Source organism: Vulpes vulpes, chromosome 5 (genome assembly GCF_048418805.1).
Source record: "Vulpes vulpes isolate BD-2025 chromosome 5, VulVul3, whole genome shotgun sequence".
Classification (NCBI taxonomy): Eukaryota; Metazoa; Chordata; class Mammalia; order Carnivora; family Canidae; genus Vulpes; species Vulpes vulpes.
In genome coordinates, this window is record NC_132784.1 from 58285430 (window position 1) to 58310339 (window position 24910).

Consider the following 24910-nt stretch of genomic DNA (forward strand, 5'->3'; position numbering starts at 1 on the left):
CTTCGTTGCATTTACAACCTGGGCACTTCAACTGGTGCAGTCAGGAGAGTGAGGACCCACAGGAACCACATCTGGTAAGACCGGTGTCTGGAATATGGAAGGACTCAATAAGACAACCGCGTTGTCAAAGGGACCAGAGATGGGAGCTGATGGCTCTGCAGAGGGATATACCTGTGTCCAAGCCCAGCGTAGCCTCCCGCATGCAAGCTGGGCCACGTGGTAGTACAGTAGGTCCATTAGGGTTGTGTTCTCGTTGATTTAAAGTACTTGGATTATATATTTTTTAATTATATAATGAGCTCCTGGGTGGCTCAGTCGGTGACGCATCTGCCTTCAGCTCAGGTGCTGGGATCGAGTCCTGCATCCCACTTCCTGCCCTGTCTCTGTTCTTCCCCCAGCTGCTTGTTCACCCTTCCTTTCTCAAGTAAATCAAAAGAGAATCTTTAGTAAAAATACCACTAGTATAACAAAAAGACAACAACGTGTTGGTGCTGTGAACAGACCCCTTACAGCAAATACATGTGTATAGCGTGTCACATGTGTGCGTACAAATACATACTGTTGGTTCTGTGTCTGATTTTGAAGTGTAAGAGGGGAATCCTCTTCCTCACATAGCATATTACACATTTGGCGTCTGTCTGTGTCACGGCAGGTAGCTCGCAGGCACCCGTGTCCTCGGTTCTCCTGTTAGGGGAACATTCCCAACCGTGTGTCTGTTCTCTTCATAGGTGCTGCTTCCAGCTCCTGATGCGGTTGGGCTGCACGGGATGATCTGTGTCCTCAGTCACCTCACCAGGGTTGGTCTTTAGTGAATGTCCTAGACAGAGCTGCCACTTCCCACACCCCTCACAGGCCAGCAGGGCCATGTCTGTGGACAGAACCTTCCAGGAGCCCTGCAGGCCACCAGCCTTCCCTGACCGTCTCCAGGACCTGAGTCCCGCACTCAATGGACTGACCTTTCAAATCCTGCCCTGTCCTCGTGCATGTGGATGACCAGTCATGGTCCCAAGACAGGAAGATACTCTCCTTCCCTGCGGGCCATTCCTAGATATGGTGTGGACCCCCAGAGTGTGGGCTGGGTGCAGTGCACACACACTGGCCACCTCCCTGCAAGACTTGGGCACCTGCCTGGTCAGGCAGCGTTTTCTCCACCTCGGGCAACACGTGCATACAGCAGGGGCTCAGTAAAGGCTGGAGAAGATTCGAGCTGAGTTGCTGAGCCACGGCCCTCAACCCACAGGGTTACATGCGTTGGGCTCTGACCCCCCATGCGTCCTGGGGCTGCGGGTCTGTCACAGATCGCAGGGCTTTTGGGATGACCAGCAGCCGCAGCCCCACGACCCTGCTGTGAGCTAGCAGGGGAGCCCCCAGCCCCCAGCACTAGCCCTGTTGGCACAGCTGCTGCTGCCCCGTGATGCAACATCAGGCTCACAGGCCAGCTGTCTCCCTGTCTCTCCTGCTCCGTGGCCCGAAAAACAAACACACCTCACCTCCTGTGTGCCTCGTCCAGGCTCACCTCCTACCACAGAGCCCTCCATGTGGACAGGCTGGCCTATGGGTGTCCCAGAGCACTGCCCAGCACCAGCCCCCTACACGGGCCGCTCAGCACCAGGGACCGCCCCCCCACAAGTGGTTCAGCACCGGGGCCCCCCCCACACACATGGGCCCCCAGCACTGGGGATCCCCCCACGTGGGCCTCTCAGCACCCAGGACTACCCCCCCACATGGCCCCCAGCACCATGGACCCCCCCTGATGTGGGCCCCTCAACAGCCGGGACCCCCCCACGCAGGCCACCAGCACCGAGGACCACCCCCATGCAACCCCTCAGCTCCCAGGACTCCCCCCACCCACGCGGTCCCTCAGCACCCAGGACTCACACACACAGCCCCCCAGGACCCCCCCATGTGGCCCCTCAGCACCCAGGAGTCCCCCTCACATGGCTCCCCAGCACTGGGGACCCCCCCACACAGGCCCCTCAGTACCAAGGATCCCCTGCCCCCTCCCCACCCCAAGTCCTATGGAGGGTGGTTTCCAGGCAGCCTTTTCCGTGTCCTTCCCGGGCCCCAGGAGGATTCCCCTCCTAACCCGGCCGCGGACGCCCAGAGTCAACACCTTGTTGCCTTCAGTTGCTTTTAGGAAACGTCATGTGGGGGCTCCACACCACCCAAGAGCAGTTCCCAGCCCACCCCACACTGGCCTGTGGGATCTTAACCTCAAGGTCGCCCTGTGGGGGAGGGCCATCTCTCTGCCCCCCAGGTCTGTCCCGAGCAAGCAGGAGCTGACCAGCCGGGTCCCTCGTCCCAGTGCCCTTGGGGGGCAGGGGCGGCAACATGCTCCCAGCCCTGCATGAGGGGACCCCAGCATCCTGGGCTGAGCGCTCATGCAGGGTCACCCGAGCTTTGGGGGTGTGGGTGCCCTGCCCCAGGGTTAGAGCTGCGCAGTGGAGAAGAGGTCAGCGCCCGGCTCACCTCCCGCAACACGGAGCCTGTTCCCTGCACCGTTAGTGCCTTGTGTGTCCTCGTCAGGAAAACGGGAGGACAGAGAACGCGTGAGAGCCAGGAAGTGTTCGAGCGCTTATCAGTCTGTGCCCCTGGATCCCCAAGACGGGGGATGGGGACACGGCCCATGCTCCTGACAGGCCCAGAAACACCCTGCTCTGCTTCAGGCCATTGTTACTAAGATGGTGGATGGGGGCGCCTGGGGGGTGGGCCTCAGGGGTGTAGCGTCTGCCTCGGCTCAGGTAGTGATCCCGGGCCCCAAGACTGATTCCCTGCATCAGGCTCCCCGCGGGGAGCCTGCTTCTCCCTCTGCCTGTGTCTCTGTCTCTCTCTGTGTCTCACATGAATAAGTAAGTCTTTTAAAAAATAAAATGGTGGAGGCAGGGAGTGCAGGCAGCTGGCTGGGGCCTCCAGCGGCTCCCCAGGAGGGCCTGGCTAAGAACTAGCTGAGCCCGAGTCGGGCACCTCGCACCCCCAGGCCTGGCTGAGCCGCCACGGGGGCTGTGGCCACAGGCCCACTGTCCTCAGGAGCTGCCCTAGGGCCCCCCGACCCCTCCTGCCGTTGCTGGATGGACACACGCCGGACTACGGCCCCCTGGCCTTCCGTGGCCCAAGGCATCGGCAGTGAGGCCTGCACATGGATCCGGGCACCATGACCCAGGAGAGACCAGGCCGCCCTGCCCCGCCTTGTGTCACCCAGCGACACGCCCAGTGGCCTCCCTGACCATCTCAGGCCCCACACCCAGCGGCCTCCCCCGTGAGTCGGGGCAGCTCCGTCCCAGCGGAGCTGGGCTGACAGGCCTCATAATGGGGAGCACAGCGGGGCCAAGGGTCCAGGGGCACAGCAGGAGGGGCATGCACCACCGTAGGACCCCTGGGCCCCGCCCACTGAACCGGCCTGCACATCCAGGTGGCAGGACGTGGCAATCAGGGCCACAGACTGCCCCGCTCAGCCGGAAGGAAGCTACCCTGCCACCACCCACCATCCCCGCCCACTCAGCCCCCGGGTGCTAGGCCCAAGCTGTGTCGGAGCACAGCCCCGCTCAGCGGGTGCCCCTCGATGCTCCAGGGCAAGGGGCCCTGTGTTCTCACCATGTCTGCTTGCACGCGTCACATGCACCTGGGGACAGCCGTTCCCCTGCAGCCCTGCACTGCGCACAATCCCGTGGCCGCAAGCCTCAGGTGCCTGCCACGTCCAGAGGTCCGGCCCCGCTGGGCGGCCCCACAGCACCTCCACCTGGCGTGGCCCGTGAGGAAGGTGTGCGGAGAGTGTCCTGACTGATGCAGGACACACCGTCAACACTCAGCACCTGTACTTAGTGCACGTGACCCTACACACACACTCAGCCCGACATGCACACAACCCGGCCGATGACCTGAGACACGGTTTCCCCTCGCACTCCCCTCGCCACTGTTCAGCTGTGGCCACAGCCCGGTACCGACCCGAAGGCTCTGTGGCTCCTGCGCTCCGCCCACCGCGTGAGTCGATGAGGCACGTTCCCCACGTCCAGGAAGGTCACAGGAAAGGCAGGGGCGCAGCAGAACGTCAGGGCCGCTATTCCCGGCTCTCTCTCCCCCAGGCAACTGCATTCCAGGAAAGTCCATGGATTTCAGACTCGAACCTCAGGAAGGGATGTCCTGGTGGCTGAGCTGCTGCAGTGGAGCCTCAGGCTCAAGGTTGGGACTAACTGGGGGTTGCACCACATGGGAGGAGGGCTGGGGAAGCCCCTGCCCCAGAGCCACCCTGATGGGCCCAGTCAGCCCTGGGGACTCGGAGGCCCCAACCCACACCCGCTGCTCGGCCTGCAGGAGACGGACAGGGTGTCTGCTGCCCCCGAGCCCTGGGGACACCCTGGCCTCCAGGGATCATGTCCAGTCCAGACCAGGCGGCCGGGTCTGTGGGGAGGAGCCAGCACCATCCTTGCCCACAAGCCCTGGCCGGGCGCTAGGCAGAGGCAGGTGGGGTCTAGGCACATTCTTGGGGTGGGGTGGGCCGAGGGTCTGCCTCCCCACTGCCCAGCCCGCTGCCCACAGGTGTCCTCTCCACTGAAAAGGGAAGTGAGAATCTCGGCCACACGGTGTCATCCCCAGGGCAGCAGCCTGAGACCCAGCAACCCTGCCCAGCAGCCCTGACTGAGCTGGCCCAGCCCTCTGGGCAGCTGTGGGGACACCCAGCAGGCCCCACAGGGATGGCTCTTGGGAGGGGAAGGAGCCCCTGGGAACAGTGAGCGGTGAGCGTCGCTTCAGAAACCATGAGTGCACAGCAGGGTGCCTTCCAGACATTCTTCCAGCAGGGCAACTGGGCTGACAGCTCCTGCACTCTGGAGGGTGGGGGGGTGGCGCTCGGCTGCCCTGCGGGGAAGTCCACTGGGCAAGACCCTGGTGGTCAGCATGGGTTCCCTGCCCCACGTCTCCGCCCACAGGGGATGCTACACATGAGGACTGCTTCCTGCAAGTCCTTCCTTCTGCCCCAAATGGTCCTGGACACTAGCCCCAAGCCCTGGTGTCCTCGCTGTGGTGGGGCGGACGGCAGCCCAGGACCAAAATATGCAGCTTTGCCCCTGTGGCACCCACAGAGCTCTAGGGACACAGAGGCGGGGCCGTGCCCAGCTGCTCAGCCTCAAGCAAACCAAGGTTTGTTTCTTCCACAGGGAGACTGAGGATGTGGCCAGGGCACCCGGGGGACTCATCTGCCTTGAGCTCAGGTCATGACCCGGGGCCTGGGGTCGAGTCCTGCGTCAGGCTCCCTGCTCTGTGGGGCATCTGCTCCTCCCTCTGCCCCCCCACCCCCACCCAGCCTGCTCGCTTGCTCGCTCACTCACTCTGTCTCTCAAAGAAAGAATCTTGAGCAATAGCATCTTCCCCGGGCGTGTGTGTAGCTGGCTGAGCAGAGGGAGGTGCCTTCACCAGTGCCGCGGCTGTGACACCGAGTCCCGTGGTGCGAGCCCATCAGAGGTTCAGAAACCGGGGAAGGGGACCCAGAAGCTCCTTCACAACACAGAACCATTCCCGGGGATGACATGCACTGTCCCCCACATGGCTACTCACACAGGCCCAGAAAGTCTCCACAGTAACAGCCATTTACAGGCAGAAGCGCAGGTCCCTGTGACCCCCATGTGCAGCTCACACACCTATAGGTACCTCTTGTTTGTACAGCGTGACCCTGGTCATTGGGAGGGGTCAGCTCTGATTTGCAGCTCTAACTCTTTCAGGAAGAACGTGGCTCCTGGTGCACACGTGTCAGGGCTGTCAGGGAAGTGACCCATTTCCCACCTAGCCCTGGTGACAGGGCCGCAGTGACAGGGTCCCGGTGACACGCCCCAGTGTCAGGTCCGTGACAGGGCTGCAAACTAAAGCACAGATGTCTGCAAAAGAGAAGAGAAACAACTACAACATGAAAGTCACGTCTGAGGCCCCACAGGCCAACTGCCCCCCCCCCCCCCCCCACCGAGGGGACTTGTGCAGATGAAACCACACCTGTGATGTCACCTTTCCCTTCAATGAAAGTCATTCTGAAAACACAGGCACAGACCAGAGCCCAGGACAGGTGCTCATCATGACAGGAGGACACGTCGGTAGGACAGGAGGACGCCCCGACCAGAGAGGAGGATGCCTCGGCCAGACGGGAGGACACCACAGTTGGGACATCCCTGGGGAGCATGGAGCTTCGAGGTGACCTCACTCGGGATGTCACCGCACGTCCTTAACGAACAGAGTAGCCAGGGGCTCCCTCAACCCCCACATCCAGTGGAAGGAAGCAGAAGCTGCCCCCTTGGGCCAACAGGGCACCATGTCACTGAGACTGCCCTGGAAGTGACAGCAGGGAGGGTGGGGGTGCCCACAATGCCGGTGTCCAGGTGGGGCCGCGTGGCTTAGAGACGCGGTTGACGTCTGTGTAGCTGACCCGGGGACGACGTCTTCTGCTCCAGGGTCAACCCCAGGACCTCCTGCTGCCCCTCCAGTCTCATCCTGTTGGGTCTCTGACAGAGCCTCAGGCCGTGTTGTGACCGGGACTGGGCGAGGAGTCCTGGTCACCGTCCGCCAGCCTGGGCCCCTCCATGTCCTCTTGGTCAGTCCCCGCTGTGCCATGACGGAGCTCCGCCGTGGCACCAAGCCCTCCCTTGTCCCCGCAGGTGGTGCCAGGTGTCCACGGAGCCATATCACCCGTGGACCTTGGTGGCCGGGCGAGCGTCATCTGCCGGCTTTCCACTCCACCTCGTAAGCATATGTATGGGGAGGGTGCACACACCTGCCGCCCACGAGTGACCTGCAGCCACTACTGCTGAGGGTTCTGCTGAGGTTCTCCCCCACCGCCAGGGGGAGCCTGTGCCTGGACACGCACACTTCTGGCGGGGCCTCGTGGCGCACAGTCCTGGGAGACCCTCAGAGGCAGCGTCCAAAGGACAGACGCCGTGGCAGCTCTCGTTTGCTCTGAACACAGACAGCAACGCTGCCCCTCGTCCACCTGAACCTCATGGGTGCATCAGCACTGCATGAAGAGCTGCGTCGGTCTTGCAAGGTTTCCAGAACATCAGGCCAGGATTGCCCACTGCCAAAAGCAGGGCCTCAGGACCACCCTGCCCGCTCCTGGCACACGGCTCCTCAGTGAGGAAGCTAAAGATGCACAAAGTGCAGACAGACGGACAGATGGATGCTCCCCCCTCCCCCCCAAAGCAAGCTTTCCTAGGGGAAGAGCATCTGATCTCAGGTCAGAAGCCAGAAAACAGTCATTGTCATGATGGAGGGTCCTGAGGGGGCAACCAGAAGGGACAGTTAGGAGATGGGGGACAGCAGGCTCCAGCCTTCCTGTAGGAGGAGGAGGTGGGCGGCGTCCTGGGGGAGGGAGGATCCTTGCAGATCCTCAAGGAGGAGGGAGACTGGGCCACTCAGAGGGCGACAGACAAGGATCTTCTTCTGTGTGTTTAGAAATATCAAGGTCACGTGCCATGTGTCAGAGAAATGATGGAGAGAAACATGCTGAGGATGACACTCGTCCGGCGTACACAGCTTCCACATGGATGGACATGTGTATGTTGGCAGCGCAACAGAAAAAGTATATATTTAGCAACAGAAAAAGGTATAAACATGAAACCCACAAACATATGAACTTAAATCCTGTTTGCATATATTACACTATAAATACCTACGTTCCTGCGGAGGGAGAAGGCAGCCCCGCAACCTGGCAGCCCCGCAGACCCACACATGGCTTTCACCCCCACCCCACCCCCACCCCTGGTTTGCGGGAGATCCTCCCAGACTCTGTCGCTGCTGCAGCTACTCTGGGGCCGCAGGAGTGAGGGCTGGGAACCCCAGGGTCCATCATGGCCATAGGCTTCCTTCTGTGTCCGATCCTGAGACCCCCCAACACCTGTTGCCTGCTCTCACCGTAGAGGGCCCCCCAGAATGGCACAGCAGCTCTCACCAACAACAGGGCCTTTTAAGGGAGGCAGAAGCCGGTGGGGACCCAGGGTCACCGGCCCAACAGGGTGCCTCCCCTACCCAAGGGCCTGCGCTCTTACAGCACTGACCTGGTGGCCTGAGGACCAGTGGTGCCAACCGGGCACCAGAAGTGGGGGCTGCAGGCCTCCGTCAGGCCCCACGTGTCATCATGTCATCCCCCTGCTCCATGCCCTGACCTTGGCTCCCTCTGTCTATGGGCACAGCCCTGGGAAGCAGGGACAGGCTGGCAGGGACAAGCCAGAGCCCCCGAGGCCACGCCCCATAGGCCAGGGTGTCCTGGATGTGGAAAGCACATGGGCACACACCCGGTGCACCCCAAGGTTGTAAGCACCAGCTGCCTGCTGTCTGCTAACCTAGTCCTTCTGCACCCCACCCACTCCAAGGACGTGGCTTCCTGGGGCTCCCGCACCCCATACCCCACATCTCCATGTCTCCAGAGAAGGCCCTGGCACTGCGCATAGCCAGACAGGGGAGCCCGAGTGACCACAGAGAGCGCCAGAGGGGGAGGCGTCTATCAACGCTGTGGCCCACATGAGGGCGACACCCGAGGGGGCTGCTCTGTGGGGAACGGGCCCCAGACCTGAGGCAGGGGTTGAAGCCAAGACTGTGAATATGGGGAGTTGGTGACAGTGAGCCTGGCCTTTCTGTGATCTCAGGGGGGGCAGAAACCAGGAGCCCAACAGCTGCTCCCCGCTGGGAGGCAGTGCTGTCCTCAGTTCAGGGGGGACACGGTTCAGGGGGGACGTGTGCATGGGAAGTGCCCAGGACTCCGGATGTTGGGTCAGCTCGTCGAGTCTGCATGGAGTCAGGCTGCGAGCAAGGAGCTGCAGAAACAGGTGGGTCCCTGCGGAGGAAGGACGGCCTCCATGCACAGAGTGCGTCTGAGAGCCCTGAGCCGGCACTCGGGATGCATGGGTCCGGGGAGGACACCCAGCTGGCGACGTTTAGCACAGGGGAAGCCTGGCTCACACCATCGGGGACACGCGGAAACAGCGAGGCACAGACACCAGAGGCAGGTGAGCGTCCCCCACAGTGGAGTTCCCTCGCTCCCCATGCTGCCTCCTGCACTGCCTGGCCCTCTCTGCCAACGCCCCATGCTGCGCTCCACCCCCCCCACCTGCCTCTTGGGCCAGGTGTCAGCGCCCACCATCTGGCTGTCACTCAAGGCCTGTCCTCCTAGGACCCGTCCAGTCCCTGTGCGGCTGAGATGTGGCAGCTGCTCCCACCAAAGGAACATGGCCTGCAAGGTCTGCTGGAGGAGCTGTGGGGCACATGCTGCCCTACAAGGAAGGGGGTCCTCTCCGTGGGTGTGCGGCCCAGGCTCAGGGGCTCAGGGGCCCAGGGAGGAGGCACCTGAGATGGGTGTTCGCCCCGCAGGGCAGTCAGCCCAGTGCGCGGTCATCACCCACACTGGTTCCAAACCCCGGGGGATCAGGCACCTGCTGACACCACCCGTGCCGTCCTGAGTCAGCTCCCTCCTTGGCGATGAGGGGGCCTGCATCCCGGGAACTGTGGCCTCACGTCCCACACATTCAGAATTAAAGGAGGAGGCTTTCTTACTCTTGCTACACTGAACAAAATATTCACTCAGTGCCAGGCACATGGTTCACACAGGACACACGGGGCACACAGAACACACGGGGCACATGGAACACACTACTCTGCATGAGGAAGGCCCGTGTGTCAGAAGCTTCTGTGGGAGGAGAAGCCCCCGAGCACCGAGCACCCTACCGCCGTGCCTTGACCACGGGCTTCCATCTGCTCTGTGCCCCAGTGACACCCTCCAGCAGCCGCCCCACGGCAGGTGTCTGACTGCGTCCAGGTCAAGAAAGCCACAGGCAGAGGTGACTCGGACAAATAACCCTGTGGCCGTGACCCTCGCCTGGCTGTGGAGGATGCGGGGGAGGGCGCTCAGGGGACAAGGACTTCAAGATGGAGAGGATTTGCATCTGGTTGTTTTAGCGTTTTGGGTTTTTTTTTTAAGATTTTATTTCTTTACCCATGAGAGACACAGAGAGAGGCAGAGACACAGGCAGAGGGAAAAGCAGGCTCCATGCAGGGAGCCCAACGGGGAACTCAATCCCAGGACCCCGGTGTCACCCCCGGAGCCCCAGGCAGACACCCAATCACTGAGCCACCCGGGTGCCCCCGAGTCTGGTTTTAAATGCTCAAACTGAGTGCCGGGCCGGGGGGGCAGGGGGCGCTCAGCAGAAGCTGGAGACGGGTGCAGCCCTGTCGGAATCCAGCCCCCCGGGGAACACGCCCTCTGTGGCACATCCCTGGAGCCGCTGGGGTTTGGGGTGCAGCACCCCAGGACTGCACCCTCTCCCTGGGGGAGAAGTCCTGCCCCCTCATGGCACCACGGGTTCTGCGGTCAGGGAGCTGCCCCACTGCCCTGCCCCGTGACCTGTGAGCTCCTAACATTCTTCCAGAATGTTCCCTTTCGTTCCGCAGGACCAGCTTGGTAGTGAAGGCCTTGCCTACACAGTGGGTGGAGCCGGGTGGAGTGTGGCGCTGCTTACGGGGGCAGGCTGCCCGCCACCCTCCCGGGGGTGCCGAGCTCACCCAGGCCCTGTGGGAACTGTCGGACTGTCCCCAGCCTGCTCGGGGCAGGACCAGGTGTGCAGGTGGGGTCTGTGCGGCAGGACACGCGGGGTCGGCGGGGGGTGGGCGGCGTCCCCAGGCCTCCATGGGTGAGGGGGCCGCTGGGGCCGCTTCCAGGCTGGGGAGGCTCGAGAGCACGGAGGGCACGATGCGGGGCATCGGCGAGGGCTGCTGGCCTCAGCTTTCCTGTCGTGATGGAAGCTAATTTCTGCTAACAGCCATTTAACAACCGCCCTGCTTCCAGGCTGGCCCAGCGCCCCCCCTTCCCCCGCTGGGAGCTTAGGGCCACGGACCTCCTCCATGCACACGGCCTGCTGCCTGCTCGGCCCCCACAGCCTCCGAGGACCCCGCCTTTGTCACAGAAGCATCTATGCGTGGAGAGGCCCGGCTTCAAGGGCTGGGCGCACGGCCTGGGGCCCAGATCAGGTCGGCACCAAAGGCCCTGGGGGCTCGTCCTACTGCCTCGCTGCCCCCTCCCTGCCTTCTTACCCAGTACCTGTTTCCAGCTGGCCTGGGTCACCCTGTCCCCCCTACGACCCCCACACCCCCTACCCCCCTCTGTGCCATGTGGGGGGCCGTCCCCCCTGTGACCCCCAGCCTCCTGCACCCCCCTCAGGCCCCCCTGCACCCCCCACCCCTCTGTGACCCCTCTGTACCCTTCCAGCAGTAAGCAGATCACAGAAGGACATGATCTCCCCATGAAAACAATGTGTTGGTGGCGGGTCACACAGACCACCCAGAGCGCCAGCCCCCAAGCACTGCGGTGGCCTCAGGGTGCTGACCCAGTGACCCGGGACCTGAGGCCGCTGTGAAGGGTCTGAGTCCCGCTGGCCTCCTAGATTCAGTGTCACAAAAGGACTGCCAGACTCCTGCCTGGCCCGGGGTCGATGGAATTAGCCAGCGTCCCTGGCTGGAGAACAGAGCCAGCGGACCCGCTCAGCCCACTCAAGCCCCCAATACCAAGGGTTGGCCCTGGGTCTCAAGGCCCCATCACCTCCCCTGGGAGGCTCCCCCAGCATGGGTCCCGGGGCTCACAAGCTCTCCATCCCGCGCACACCTACCTTCTCTGGGCAGCACCAGACGGGCTGCCTCCTGGCGCAGGTGAGCTGTGCTCCATCCACACGGGACCCTCCCCTCCCGTACCCTCCCGGCGCAGACCCGGCCGATCTGGCCACCTGCAGTCCTGGGATCAGATATTTTTGTTACGGATAACTGGACATTCCATCCCTGAGAGGTCTCGGGGTGCATGCAGGACACAGCCCCTGCACCCTACCACTCAGTTCTGTGTCTGGTGTGGGCAAGGACATTAGGCACACCTGCTGCTGTAATGAAGGCCATGACTCAGAAACCATGTGGCTCTACCTGGCAGGACCCCAAACACTGAATCTCCTCTCCTGCTTGCAGTCCCTGTGACAGTCACCTTCCGCAAGACCCATTATTATTTCCCATTGGGGGGGGAGGGCTGCACTTCCTTCTAGAAGCCAAATGTTTAGCTTTATAACTTGGCCAGAGTCCAAATTCAAAAAAGTGGAAACAATAGTTTTTTTTGAGAAAGCAGGAAAATGTAAAGCTCACAGCATCTGGCATCTTTCCACAGCTGCCGTTTCTGTGATCGCTGTGTTTGTTGTGGCAAAAGCTCCTACGTGGCATCTGGGGAGGCCCAAACGCCGCGCTTTCCCTGCTTGAAAACTGTAGGACACCCTTCCATTTTGGGTCGTGTAACCTCAGGCTCGTTGGGCTGGGGTGGGACTTGAGCGTGACTCCAGAGCAAATCCAGGAACCAAGCGGGCAGGGAAGACGTTCTAGCCCCGGGCCTGTGCCTTCCCAGCCTCTGCGATGCCATGACTGCTCCCTGGATGTTTCCAGAACTTCGTATTGACCACGGAGTGGATTAGTGAGGGCCCGGTTCCTGGACGCGGCAGGAACTACGGGCACCACACACCCTCCACACCCTCCTTTGGCTGCTGAACCTGCCCCAGCAAATGCTGGGCTCAGGACAGGTCCTTGAGGACTCCCTGAGGCCCAGGCACTCATGGCCACCCTGTGCCAAGCAGTGCTTTCCCACAAGCCTCCCTTCCAACACCTGGCCACAAGCATGTGGTTCCAGAGGCAACTATGGGTGTGGCTGCCAGGGGTGGGGGGCCACCTACTCCTCTCCCCTCTGCTCAGGCCTGGGCCTCCACCTGTCATGCTGACCTGTGAGGTGCCCGGCACAGCACCCAGGACACTGGGCAACCTGCACACGGGTCTTGGGGCCCATCTGCCACCTCCTGGGAGCTGCAGGCCGAGCTCAGATGAGGGGGCTTCCGACAGAGCAAGGGGTCCTCTGGCCCCTCCCGCAGGTCAGGTCCTCCTGCAGTGATGCATGTGCGCACAGCAGGGCTGCTGCCCAGCGCCCACATGAGGATGAGTCTGCTCCCCACTCAGAACATTCCAGCAACTCTGCACTCTGGAGCCACCATGATGAAGACAACAGTTTTGCTTTGTTTTCTGTGGGCTCCTTGTGGGTCTGAACACAGCGTCCAACAGGGATGGAACGACAGGGAAACATCTGCCCCAAATCCCTGGGCTCCTTTGAGCTGCAGGGACACCAGAGGGACAGCAGAAAGGGCTCCCCGCTCGACCTGCTCACCCCACGGCCAGTGGTCACCTGACCACGGGCACAGAGTGGGAGTAAGGGCACCACATGTGCTCAGTGACACAGTATCTTCTAAGGGCCTGACGGAAAGTCACAGGTCGTTAGGAATCATCAGAAAGGCGTGTGGGTGGAGAGCCCGGTACAGCTGGAAAACGGCTTAGCGCGGATGCAGCAGACCAGGTGCGCGTGAGGGTGGGAAAGGGGAGCATGGCCAGACAGCATGTCGCCAGCAAACCCACCTCCCGCCCTCCCCTTGCTTGGCCCAAATAAACAAATTCAGAATGTAGCCATCGCCACCTCACCTCCCCCAGATCTCCATTCTTGCGTTCCTCCAGAGAACCTGTGCTCCTGCTAGTGCCAGTCTCCATGGCACTGGGGGTGACAGACACAGGCCAACCTGGGGGAGAGGCACTGAGCCAAGGCAGGTACACAGCGAAGGGGAGTCCACCACACTTGCCTCCTGCCCATCATACCTGCCTCCTGCCACATCACACCTGCTCACCTTCCCATCTCACCTGCTCACCTGCCCCATCATATTTCACCTGCCCGTCACCCCTGCTCACCTGCCCCATCACCCCTGCCTCCTCCCCATCACTCCTGCTCACCTGCCCATCACCCCTGCTCACCTGCCCCATCACACCTGCCTCCTGCCCCTCATACCTGACACTTACTTGTCTTTGGGTCTGTTTCCCATGACAGGAATTTTTGCATTACACGTGATTGGTCCATACCACACAGTCAGTGGGTGATTATGGAAAGTTCTGGAATGAGTGAGAAGAAATTATTTTACAATAATAGGAAATTCAATCAACAACACTGTTGATGCACGCCACAGGTGTTGCCATCGTGGATGTAACCAGTCGCTTGAGATTGGCATGTGCCCGTGCAGGTGAGCTGGCTGGCCACACCCCAGCGGAAGGGCACCAGCAAAGGGCACATCCACATGGGTTGTCCCAGGAAGGCAGAAACTAGCAGGCGAGGCCGCATTACCCCTCGTCTACCTGCTGGTGAATGAGCCTTGTCTGGGCCACCTGGGTGCAATCTATGCTGCGTGCTTGTCCTCTGACAGGAGCCTCAGCCAGTACTATGCTAATTTTAAACGTGGGCTCAGCTCTGGACCCCATGCGAGAGGGAAGACTTAGGATGACTCAATGCACAGCCACGCAGATGAGTAAAGTGCTGGCACATCTTATGAAAAATGCTAACAGAACTGGAATTATTTAGCTTGGAGAAGAGAGGAGACCAACAAAGTCACCACCTGGAGCATCTCCCTGTTTGGCTCCTGTGGTTCTCACTGTGGGGGTTTGGGGCTTCCGGGGCGACAGGGGCAGAGGGGGCCAGGAGGGGCTGCCCATCACAGGCCCACATTGCCCTCCTGAGCACTGCCAGGAACACGGTTTCTGTCGTTGCAGCGAGGAGCCAGTAAACCAGGCGTGGCGGGCTATCCCTCCGGAGCGTATCTGAGATGTTATTCAGCTTCCCCCACCGTGATGACCTGTGAGGTGAAGTCTAAAGGGGGAACCTTGTTTCAGCCCAAAATATGGTGATTTTCTTTCACAGAGAATTCAGAATTCATTCATCATGTAACACCAGGATGCTCACATGGGGGGTCTCCACCCCAACCCCGGGACTCCCTCCCCCATGTCCTCCGCAGCCAGGCTGGGTCATGGCCACAGGGGTATTTGTCCAAGTCACCTCTGTCTGGAGGGTCTTGGGTACATGTGAGGGGCTGGGCAGCCTGCTGAACTTCCCATGAGGCACAGTGACCCCCAACTGTGAGGGAGCTGGGCTGAGAGGCCGTGTGCAGGCGTCCTGGGGATTGTGTGCTCCGCACGCCACCCCCCCCCCCCCAATCCCAGCCTGAGCCGCCATGGAGCTTGTGCCTCTGGACACAGTGACATTATTCTGGGATAGAAATGAGACATGCTGGGCCTGTCAGATCCTTCCTGGGACTGTTGCCAGAACTTCCCTGCCCGGGAGGCTCCAGGATAAACCTCTGCCTGTGTGCAGTACCTGCAGAGAACAGACCAGGAGGATGGCAGGGTCCCCAGGACCTCATCTGAACCCCAATGTCAGGCCCCTAGGGCTGGGCACACAGCCGGGAGCAAGTGGGTTCGGGGCCACATCCTCCATAAGCCCCGCCAGTTCAAGGAGGTTTCTCACCCAGAGCCCTGGCAGACGCACCTGTTGGGGCCACAGCATTTTCAGTACAGGGCTGAGATCCAAGTGAGTGAAGATGAGGCCAGTCCCCTTCGCAGAGGAGGGAGGAGAGAGGAGCGTGTTTATAAAGCCTACAAGCCGGAAGTGCAGCCCACCCCCCACCCCCACCCCGCGCCGGCCCCCCTTCCTCCCCCCCCCCCCCCCCCCCCCCGCCCCCTTCCTTTTGCACCATGGAGCATGGAGCTGGAGCTGGAGCTGGGAGGTTAGGATTCCCTGCTGTACTTCTCTGTGCTCACCTGTCCTATGTCAACAGCTGGGATCCCTTTGCCTGAGAGGGGGACGGTGCAGCTGCTCCAGGGCACAGATAGTCCCTGAGTTTTCAGTGGAAAACCATGGCGATGACCCCCCCCCCCCCCCCCCCCCCCCCCGCCAACCGCGAGAAGGTGGTGCCCTCGCAGCTGGGTGTCAGGGTGCTGGTGCCCCTGTGGATCCAACCGACCAGACAGATGAGATGCTCGCGGCCTGGACACTTGTGATGGGGATGCGCCAGCGCCCTATGGCCATCCCCCATAAGGAGTGCTGTCCTGCGGCTGGAGTCCCCCCAGCGTCCGCGCCCACCTGTGCAGTTCTGTGGCCAGAACCCCAGGTTGTGTTTGCACCCGGGCCCCCTGGACGGCTCCAGCTTGGTGAACGCAGACTGTCTTCATCCGCTGCCCCCATCACACAGAGTACAGTGGTCCCTCCCACCATGCATGAGGCCCACAGCACCGGCCTCTTGTTCAGAGTGGCCCACAGGCCTCAGCTGGCCACCTTGCCCGGGACCACAGGGCCCCACCGGAAGGAGGGCTCATCATCCATCGGTCTGGCCCTTTCCCGTACGAGCTCTACCTGGGGCAATCCTTCTGGAATGTTCCTTGCCTCTTCCAATAGGGAGACCCTCCCCATTCCCCCGGGCACAGTGTCTGAATTACCAGACGGGCCAGGATGGGAAGGGCGGGGATGGGGAACAGGAGAAGCCCCCCTGACCCTGAGCCAGAGGACCCTATGCTTTCCCGCAGATGTGTCATCTTTGCGCTTTGAACAAACACAAGTATAACCCAGTGGCTGCCACGTGCAAGACGCCGTCCCAGACTCTGCAAGGGACACCGGGCCCGGTGGGAGGCCAGGCACCACACGCATGCAGATAGACGCACATACATGTATGTGCATCCATGCATACCTCACCCTTGCTTACACACGCTCATGTGCACACACACACACACACACACCCTGGCCATGTGCACGCACACCGCTCAAACACACATAAATGACACCAGCAAGGAGGTGGCAGCGCAAAGGGCCCGGGAGTCCAGAAGTGAGCGTCACAGGACAGCCATGCCCTGGGGTGGACTGTGGGGACACTTCCGCCCTGCGGTTGTTGGCCAGCGTCCGAGGCAGGTGGCTCCCATCTACATCTATGGCCTCCCTGGACCCAGGTCAGAGCCGAGGTTACTGTCCCTACCACACAAGCAAAGCACGATGGTGTCATGGGCAAAGGCCCTCAGGATTTCCAACGACCACTGCCAAGCTGACGCTTCAGGGCAGTGAAGGGTCTAGGACTGTGGGCTCTGCACACACGCCCATCAATGCGGAGGGGAACATCATGGCCCTCACACACTTCCTGCTGCCAGGGCTCCCACCCCACCCCAGGCCTGCATGCGCAGCAGCCCAGAACCCGGGACAGGTGACCCCACCCCACCCTGGCTCACAGTGCTGCCTCCCTAGTGGCCCCGGAGGGAGGGGCACCCCGAGATCACCACATGGGCAGGCCGTGGAGGAGCGCGGTGCAAGGGTAGCCTCAGTGCTTTGTCCCTGACGTTCCTTCCAAAGGGACCTAACGGACGCCTCTGGTCCCCGGAAGCCCAAGACCTTGTAAACCCCGTGCGTGGACTTTATTTCCATCTGGCTCTTGCTGCATCTCCCCCGACTCACAGGTTCGCCCCACCCCCGGGGCCCCAGACTGAAGAGTCATCAGCATCAAGGGGACGCCTATGACCCCAGGCTTCTTCCTGGTCCCCGTTAACAAACCCCAGAAGCCAGCATGGAGGCCCAGCTGCCCTGGCACACCGCCCCAGACTCTGGGACCATGACTGTGTAAGGGGAGTGTTAGCAAGGGTGCAAGGCTGAAAATGAGACCAGGGAAAAGGTCTAAGGAAAGGGCAATTGTACCTTGGAATTTTAGGAACCCCGCACATTCTTAGAAGCTGGTCTGGCTACGTATTTGAAGGAGTTGGAGCTCAGTGGGTGGCATGCAGGGGGAGTGGGTGCGTGGGTTCTGCGGCCAGAATGGGCTTTGACCTGAACTGAGGGGGAGTCTGGGCGTCTGGGCCGGCTCTCTGGCGCCAGCCTCAGCAGGTGACAGTGGCAGCGTTCACGCGGCCAAGCATCCAGACGCTGAGAATGTCTGGGGCTTGGGGATTTGTGTTCAGTTAGGAAGGTGCTAAGGATGCAGCACGAAGATGCAGAGGAGGGGCAGGTGCACCTGGGCTCCGAGCACTGAGCACTGAGTTCCAAGCACTGAGCACTGAGCACCACAGACCACGTCTGCCCCTTCCTGCCCCAAGGGACTCAAGAAAGCCGCAGCCATGCCGGCTGCTGTGCTCACCTTCACCTGATGGACCCTGCCACGCTCGCCTGCGTGTCTCCTGCACCGTCAGCCTCACATACAGGAGAACACTGGTCTCTCCATGTGATCGTCTGCTTCCTTACCTATATTTTGAGGACAGTGGCGACAAACGCCTGCTGTGTGTTTCCAAGAATGGCTCTTTGCTCTGTTCGGGTTGGCCATGTCAGGGTTGGTCACTACTGTCTCCTGCCTCTAGGACCTGAGCCTTTGGTGGAGGCTGGAGATGGGGAAGTAAGCGCACAGGAGGAAGAGTGTGAGGCTGAAACAGAGAAGTAGCCATCCTGTGCATGTGCACGCAGCGTCTCCCTCAGGGCTCCCTCAGGGTTCACCGAGTCCGTGGGGTAGCTTGGGGCCTGTGTGGACACAGCTGCCAGGCTCCTGGGGGCAGCACTGGGTCTGGCACATCCCTCGCGCTGTGGAGCCTGGCACTCCTGGTAGCAAGAGGCTGCTGAACTGCTTGGGAGCAAGTCGACAGAGTCAGGAGGCAGGGAAGGGCTGAGGGCTCTGCTCTACGCACAAGACACAGGCCATTTCTAATGATGCCAAGTAATTCAGGAAAAACAGCAAGTCCCCATCACGCCAACCCCATTCAGCACCCTGCACAGGACTGAGCAGCTCAGGCAACATGAAGTTATTATATCAAATATGAGAGAGTTCTGAGAAGCTGGGCGGGCGAATCAGATGTTCCCTGTGCAGCCCAGAGTGAGGAGGGCAGACGTGTCCAGGGAAGCAGAGAGTAAACGAGAGGAGCCCATCCTAAAGGAGTACGGTGTGCGTCCCAGAAGGGAACACCCATGCTCACAAGGGCAACCCCGGGAGGGGTCCAGGAATTGCCCCTCAGGGCACGGTCCTCGGGCAGCCACAGACACAGTGCCACAGACACATCCCCTCCACCGGCTCAGCAGAGGCCCTGCAGTCCACAAACATCCCGTACCTGGAACGGGTCCCCGCCCAGTGCAGGGCAGGAGCTGACCGTGCGCATGACCCGAGTACCCACAGTGCACTGCCTTCGATCGGAGTTCACAGCGAGTCCCCACCTTGAGCCAAACTGTAAAGTGCACACATGTCCCACGTGGAGCACAGTTCTCCTTCTGGGCCACTTGGTCCGAGGCACTCGCGCCATCCACTTGTCAGGAACACGACAACGTGAATGCAGCCACATGTCAGGAGACCAAACCCAGGTGAGCGACGGAAATGTGGGGCTGGGAACTGGGAATGAAAAGTGAACAAAGGAGAAAATCTGAGAAAGCTCAAGGGGAGATGGGACTGCATGATCCATCAAAAGCAGGACAGAGCAGGTAAGAAAGAAGTGTGACATGGCTAACAGATGCCCTCCAGGGTTGGGGGCAACTGCAAAGTGACAGGAGAAATCAATGCTGCCAGCTGTCAGGAGGAAGAAAAATCTGAGAACAGAAATGTTTTCAAGTCAAGACTGGGTAGGCCGGGAAGGTCCCGTGGTGCCGGAGGCAGTGGCTGGGGCGCAAGAGCCCATGTCACCAAGACGGAGGGTGGCAGGTGTCAGAAATGACCCCATCATGAAGGCCAAGGACGGAAAGCTGAGAGCTGGCCAGGCCCATGGGGGACGCTGGTGTTCGACAGCCGAGGGCAGACCAGACATCTGTGGGGACGCACCCAGGGGAAGAGGGGCAGGGGACAGGGGCAGGGTGCTGAGCCCTGGGCCTTCTGCAGCAAAGCAGGGAAAGTGTTCCAACCGACTGTGGCAGTGGCTGCATGCCCCTGTGGATGCCCTAAAAACCGCTGAACCACATGCTTTAAGGGTGTGAACTGGCCGATGTCTGAATTCTATCTCGATAAAGCTGTGGCCATAAAAAAAAAAAAAAAAAAAAAAAAAAAGGAAGAAAAGAAAAAGGGAAGGAATGTGCCATATCTGGGTTTGAAAAGCAGCCAAGAAATGAAAATTAAGGAAAATTATAAATATCTAGAAAAACTGCTCTGGAGAATATTAGTGAAGAAAGGAACCAACTCTGTGTCTGGAGAAGCACCCACTGGCTTCCTCACATGCACGTGCACAAAATCTGTGTATGAAACACACCCTGAGGTGCCAGCGACCAGGAGGCAGAAATAAACCGTGCCCTGCACAGGCGGCTTCCCCGCCGCGAACACATTAAAAGTGTTCGTTTCTTGTTAAGTAGTGAAAATCCAGCATACATTATGGTGCCGTTTTTGGATATAAACAAAGAAAAATATTTTTACATTAAACGAGAGCAAAATGTTTTGGTACAAATATTAAATACCCAAACGCAGCAGTGATAAACTCTGGGTGATGGAGATGGGAGAATCAGAGGCTTTGTACTTTTCCCAGAAAGTTTTTTGATTTTCTACAATGAGCGTGTAATATATACATTTCTTGTAAATGTTTGCTCCTTTTCCAAAATAGAAGCTACGCAAAATGCAAATGCATCAACCAGCACATGAATTGAACGTTATTCGGAAAAAGCAGCAGAGAGCCTACCAGAACGAGGAGTGTCCCCTTCTGCAGCCCTGCCCCTGGTTCCTGCCCCCATGGATCCTGGCTGTGTTGGGAAACAAGGACATGGGCTGCCCAGAGGCTCGAGGACCCCCGACGGGAGCCCCTCAGTGACGCTGCCTCGCTATGATTTCAACAGTCCAAACGCAGATTAAACAGCGGGAGGTTTGGGAGCAGCTCATGTGATAGAAGAGGAGAGACGCATAGGAGGGAGATTACAGACTGGCCTGCAGGAAGCACACACCGAGCCCCGGTCAACAGAGGTGCACACGGCCTGCCCCGTGCTCTGAGATGCCTGGGTAGTTAGTTATGGCCAATTCCCAAAGGCTTTCCAGAAAGTCTCTGCAGACACCTCCCAAACGAGTCGGGTGATGCAAGTTACTGGACAGTCCAGGTGGGAAGTAGATTGCCCCGGCCCAGCGATCAGGCCCAGGTCAGCAGCAAGTCCTGGGCAGAACCCAGAGGCGCCTCAGGGCCATGAGGCTCAGCCCTGCTCTGTAGGCAAGGACTGCACCCTTGCCTCAGACGAGCAATGTTCCTCCGGGTCAAGGTAAGGAAGGAGCTAATATGTCACGTGATAGGATTGTTTTCTGAGACATCTAATTTTAAAGAACCAAATAAGTGAAAGTTATGGATCAGGAGATAATTTTAAAAAACTTGTAGGTCTAGAGATTTTTGTTGAGTAAGAAGCCAGGGCTGCTGAGAATGAGATGTCATGCAAAAGAAATGGAGACCCAGGGCTCGAGGTCTGGGACAGGGAGGGGTGGGCTAGTGCTAGTGCACTCTGCACCGAGAGGAGGGTAGGGTCTGTGAGGAGCAGCTGGGGTGCTGTAGGGGTGCCGATGTCCTCCCGAGAGGACAGCAGGGGACCCAGAGAGATTGTAGACCTGCACCACATGCCTACCTATGTAAATAAAACCAACAGCTGCTGGGCATCCCCCGAGCGGAGCCTGGCACATGCCAAGAACTTCCCTGAGTCATCCTGTTTGCTTACTTATGTGTTCACACGTTCCTAGGGTTGGAGGGTTTCTGGACTAAGGGTCTGGCCTACCTCTGCCTGGGCAGCGACCACGTCCACTGAGTGGGGCTTGGGCCCCGGAGAGCGGATTCTGCACTCTATGGCACACGCCACCAACGACAGCCGCCCCAGGAGCCATCACGGAGGTGGGACAGGTGGACTTTCACCTCCCCAAGGTGAGGCCTCTGCTGGTCGATTTTCAGCCAGTGTTTCTATGGAGAAGAAGCCTTTCCGAGGTCTCCGTGTTCAGACTCAGGCTGGAAGCAACACTTCCTTCCTGCGAACGCAGCAACCAACGTCTCCTTCCCGGGGCTGGCTGGGTCGTCCAGGATTCGGATACCCCAGCACCTGGTATGTTGGCCAGAGACCATGACCGTGTGGGATCCCCGCGTCTCCTGACTTCAGCGGCCTTCCCGGGGCTCTCAGGTCCGCGCCCTTTCCCCCAGGGCTGCTTGGGGAGCGGTTCTGAGGGATGCGGGGCGGGGGTCTCTGCCTCCGGAGCCGCCACGGTGTGTGTGCGCGAGCGCAGCCAGGCGCGGGCAAGGAGCGGGTCCGAGGCTCGCGGCACCTCCCCCAGCGCCCGCTGCGAGGAGACCCAGCCGCCCCCGGGGACCTGCCCCGCCCCGGGGACCGCCCCCGCCGGGCGCATCGCGGGGGCCGAGGGGGCCGGGGCGGGGGGCGGGGGGCGGGGCGGGGCCGGACTCCGCGCGCTGCCGGCTCCGGAGACGCCGCGCTCCGCCCCGAGGAGGCCGCGGCCAGGCGAGCGCCCCGCTGGCCCGCGGAGCCCCGGCCCCGAGGTAAAGTGACGCGCGCGGCGGAGCCGGGGTCTGCACCGGAGGGTCTCGGGGCCGAGGCGTGGGCTGGGGAAGGTCGTGGGCTCGGGAGGTCGACCCCGGGGGTCGTGGGGACGGGGAGCCGGGAGGGTCCACCAGGGAGGGCTCCCGGCGGGCGCAGGGACCGGGGCGCGGCGCGGAGGTCCACGCTGGAGTCTCTCCCGGCCGGGACCGAGCGAGGGGCGGGAGGCGGCTACACCGGAGGGCCCGGGCCGCAGCTGGCGGCGGGGCGGGGGAGGGGGCCCCTGTCCCGACGCGGCGCTGGCCCCGCGCGCACACCTCCTACCCGGTTGCGCCGCGGAGTGCGGGCGACGGAGATGCGAGAGGGGCACCTGAGGCCGTCTCCCCGCGCCCGGGGACCCGGAGCCGCCCCAGCCCCACGCCGACATCCGAGGCCCCGGGCAGGCCGGAGGGCGCCCGGAGGGAGGCGCGCTTCCGTGGAGGGCCGGGCGGCGCCATCCCGAGCCGGGTTCCTACCTCCGACCCGTCTGTCCGCGTCGGACCCGCCGGAGCCCAGGTGAGAGGAAGGGCGGGAGGGCAGAGCGGCCTCCGCCACCGGGGGTGACCAGGGCTCCCCCTGCGCCCGCCCCCGCCTGCTGGGTGGGCGCACCTGCCTCGCGCCGGCAGCAGGAGGGACGTGGGCGAGTGCGCAGCTCGTGGGGCCCTTCCCCGCCCCCTGTGGCTGACCCGTCGTGGGGCGGTGAACGCCACCCCTCACGCCCACCCCTGCGCGCACACACGACACCTGGCGCGCGCGCGCACGGTCCTCCTCCCTGCCGGCCTCCTGCGGTCACCCAGGGCGAGACCTGAATGGTGAGCCCCACCCCAGCCCCAGCGCAGTTAGCGGAGAATTTTGCGAACTCGGGAGCCTGGGGAGCCTGGGGAGCCTGGGAGCCGGCCCTAAGGGGCCGCCTGCACTGGTGCGGGCAGCAGATCCCAGGCGGGGCGGGGGCGGCAGGGGGGCACGAGGGGGTACGCGGGGGGAGGGGGTGCGGGCAGCAGGGGGGCGGGGGGTCGGACAGGGGCGGGGAGGGGGGTAGTGGGAGCCGGGGCTGGGGAGGGGGGAACGGGAGCCGTGCGCCTGCGCGGGTCTGCACTCTGGAGGTTCAGGGGTGACCGTGGGGCCCCCTCCCCTCCCACCGTGGTCCTGAGGGTTGGTTTCTGGCAGTCGGAACAGGGCCACGGTCAGGGACCACTACTTCCCTTTGTCACCTTTCGTCACCTCCACAGAAACCCCAGCCCAGCGCTTGTGTCTGGGCTCCCATGAATTTACTTGGTCTCTAGAATTCCTTGGGCTGCGCAGACCCGGGGTTCCTCCAGCGCCTGCTCAAGGCCAGTGTTTGGACCAAGTGGCATTTGTGAGATGGATTCTGACTCTGCTGGTGCGTCTCGGAAGGGCTGACCTCCTTGGACTGGTTGGTGGCCAGCCCTGCTCAGACAATGGCTGGGGAGGAGGGTGGGCAGGTGAGCCCTCCATGGTGGTCCTGTGCGAGGGAACCCAGGCCCAGCAGAGGAGTGTCAGGAGGTGGTTGTGCTTCTGCTGAGAAATCCTGGAGGGGTCCCACAGACCCCAGCCAGGCTTGAGCAGAGGAGAGGCCATCCTACCCTCGCCCCAGCCTGTGGGGCTCTGCAGGTGACTGCTGTCCTCCCCAGGCTTTGCTTCCTTAATAATTCCCGGTTAGTCAGTGAGATGGGACTGCTCTGGATGCTCCTAAAGGTGAACTGGGGAGGGGGGTGCATTGCTGGCGGGCGTTTGGAGTGGATGAAATCCACTGGGCTGTGCTTCCCTGGGGCTTACCAGCCACACACATGCTGAGTTATACACTGTGGCTAAGAAAAGACATATTTGTATCTTAATTGGAGACAGGTTAGGAAAACAACTTTAAGGTTCTTTCCAAGGCCAGTGCCAAAGAGTGTTCTGATCCTTTTCCATTTACAATGTATGTATTACACTTTGCAAAAGTTTTTTTTAAACCTTGAGATTTCCATAATTCAAGAAAAAAATTAGTGTTTTTGTAGGCATGGGAAGAAAAGGAGGGAATCGCGTTGTTAGCTGGCACAGAACGGGAGGCTGTGCAGTTTTTCTGCACACGCCGAGATCTTCTATGCCTGGCACAGAGTCCTGGGCATGCCAGATGCTCACAAAATATGAGCTGGTTGATGAATTGTTGGAGTTATAATTAAGAGTTTCTACCCAGTGTATGGCCAGGCGCTAAATTATCATAATTACAGCTGTATGTGCCACAGTTAGTAGGTTGTCCAGAGCTTATCGGCTGGCAGGAAATGATAACGTGTTGGGGTTTGCCTCGCAGAGACAGGTGGGGTCCGGGTGTCTGGGGAGGAGACTCAGCAGTGTCTTCCTCCTCCAGTCCCACAGTTCCGGCTGCTGTTCCGCTCAGGCTCAGGCGCCGGAGGGCAGGACAGCAGGACGAGCTGAGGAGTGTTAGGAGTAGGAGGGAGTTTCAGCTTCTGCGGTGGGTGCGGATATGTGGGGGCGGGAGTGAAGGGGAGCACGTGGGGTGGCACCAGGGCGTGTGTGAGCTGG

The 24910-nt window shown here is 61.0% G+C and overlaps 1 long non-coding RNA gene across 5 annotated transcripts; it reads right to left on the reverse strand.

The window, feature by feature from the left end:
- Window positions 1-11214: 11214 nt before the first annotated feature.
- Window positions 11215-23068, reverse strand: LOC112919344 (uncharacterized). 5 transcript variants are annotated; one of them, XR_012001605.1, is made up of 5 exons: window positions 22843-23067; window positions 21566-21880; window positions 18961-19235; window positions 15386-15451; window positions 11215-14710 (listed from the first exon to the last, which is right to left on the reverse strand). It is a non-coding gene; the product is annotated as an uncharacterized lncRNA (long non-coding RNA). The 5 variants fall into 5 exon arrangements; XR_012001606.1 differs by lacking the exon at window positions 22843-23067 and having other exon boundaries at window positions 11215-13962; window positions 14460-14710; window positions 21566-22160; XR_003234876.2 differs by lacking the exon at window positions 21566-21880 and having other exon boundaries at window positions 22843-23068.
- Window positions 23069-24910: the final 1842 nt, after the last annotated feature.